Consider the following 1,938-nt stretch of genomic DNA (forward strand, 5'->3'; position numbering starts at 1 on the left):
CGTGAACTCTCAGAAACGTGTTCGGAACTAGACCTCAGCATTTCGATTCGGTGGATCACATACTGAATTTTAACAACCATATTAACCACTCACTGTGAAGGGAACTTGAGGTCAGTAGCTCAGCTTGGTGGTGTGTCTCACACTTCAACTAAATGAGATTTTGAAGACATTGTAATCAAACAGAAGCAAGATGCTACATAATGCTCAGTCGTTACACATTCTCAAGAGTTTTACTAGTGAATGGTAGTGTCACGTTGCTAATTTTTGTTACATTTGCCCTCTCCATTTATGTATGATCCTCAAGGATTTTGTAGATTCGACTATTCAGCTCAATCCACCTCAGCCTGTGAAAAAAGTGTTGGTTTTTTTCCTGGTTGGTAGTGAGTAAACATAGTCCAAACTTGGTGTTTTGTAAACTGTGGTGTTCAGCAGCTCAGCATACAGGGTGTTTATCACCAGAGCTCTAGCACAGCCCTCTCCAGCAGAAGGATCAAATTCTACTCTTGTTACATGGACAGAATTCAGTCAAATTTAAAAGGGGTGGCAGTGGCCATTTTGATTGGCAATGCATTCCTCGATGGCAAAGTGATATATCCAAGCTAGGAATGACTTGGCTTGCGTAACTTGCTGTTTCTTGCTGTGATCTGTCAACAGTGTGAAACTGGAAAATGGTATTTTATGCAGGGGTTAAGATTTGCTTCTTCTTGTTGTTGTTGTCTGTTTTCATCGTGAATTTCAACGTTATATATGTGCTGAAATCTCTATTTTCATTTATTAACTGTATTTGTATGGAATATTTAGATGACAACCTGAAGCCCTGAATGATGATGAATCTCCCTGCTCTTCAGAACAGCCAGAGTTAGTATGAAATAAAATTACATCCACCTTGGGTCTCAAGCATTCTTTACTCCCAACATGCATGTTGGCAACAAAATCACCCACGTGCTGTGTGGGTCCAAAGCCAAGTGTAAGCAGGAGATGGGGCCCCATCCTTGGGCACACCTCCCTCTGCTTTGAGGGGAGGAATTAGAGCAGTGAGCTGCTGGCCAGGGCAGTTTTCACTCATTTTGTGCCACCTTTGGGGGCACAATGTCACTGGGGAGAGCGGTGATGTGGTGAAGGAGCAGGTTAGTGCAGGATCAGGGAGGTCAGGTGGGGCTGCAGCTCTCTGGGGGTCTCTGGGGTTTGCCTTGGAATCCCAGGGCTTTCCTATGTGGGGGAAAGAGCTATCGCTCATTTGCAGGGGCCCTGCAGTGAAAATCCCAGCCTGCTCCCCAAATCTGAACACGGATAAAGATTCCTTTCAAAAGGTGACACGACAGAAAGCTCTTGCTGCCCATGGAGCGCCCAGGGTGGCCCACCCACTGCACAAAATAGCCAAAGGCTTGATTTCGGGGGGTAAAGGGCTGCTTGTCGAAGCCCTGAGCTGAAATTGGCCGTCCTGAGTCCCAAAAGTGAACAGGGACGAAGATTCCTCCCGGACAAAAATTCTTTCACACACAGAAAGCTCTTGTTGCAGGACACGCAACGAGACACGTGCAGGGGACACACACACACACACGTGCATGTGTGTACAAGACACACACACAGAACACGTGCAGGACGCACCCGCGTGTGCAAGACTCACAGAAACACACACACGCGCCCGTGCCCTTGCACACGCGTGGGCGTGGTCGCAGCGACGCCGGGGGAACGGCGGGGAGTGGAGTTGGGGGAAGTGGGAGGGGGGGTGTGTGAGAGGATGAATCACTGCGCGGCCTGGGCCGCGCTGAGTCACCCGGGCCGGGGTGACGCGCGGGGGAAGGGGGGAGGGGGGGGCACACGCGTGTGCACATGTGACACGCGTGGGGAAAAAGGTGGGCGCGGCCCTTTAAGAGGCGAGGCCGCGGCTCCCCTGCCCGCCGCCAGGCGGCGCCAAAGCCCCGCGGCGGGAAGTTC

This window comes from Empidonax traillii, unplaced genomic scaffold (assembly GCF_003031625.1).
Source record: "Empidonax traillii isolate 1590-97213 ecotype Southwest subspecies unplaced genomic scaffold, ASM303162v1 scaffold476:size613836, whole genome shotgun sequence".
In the NCBI taxonomy this organism is placed as follows: Eukaryota; Metazoa; Chordata; class Aves; order Passeriformes; family Tyrannidae; genus Empidonax; species Empidonax traillii.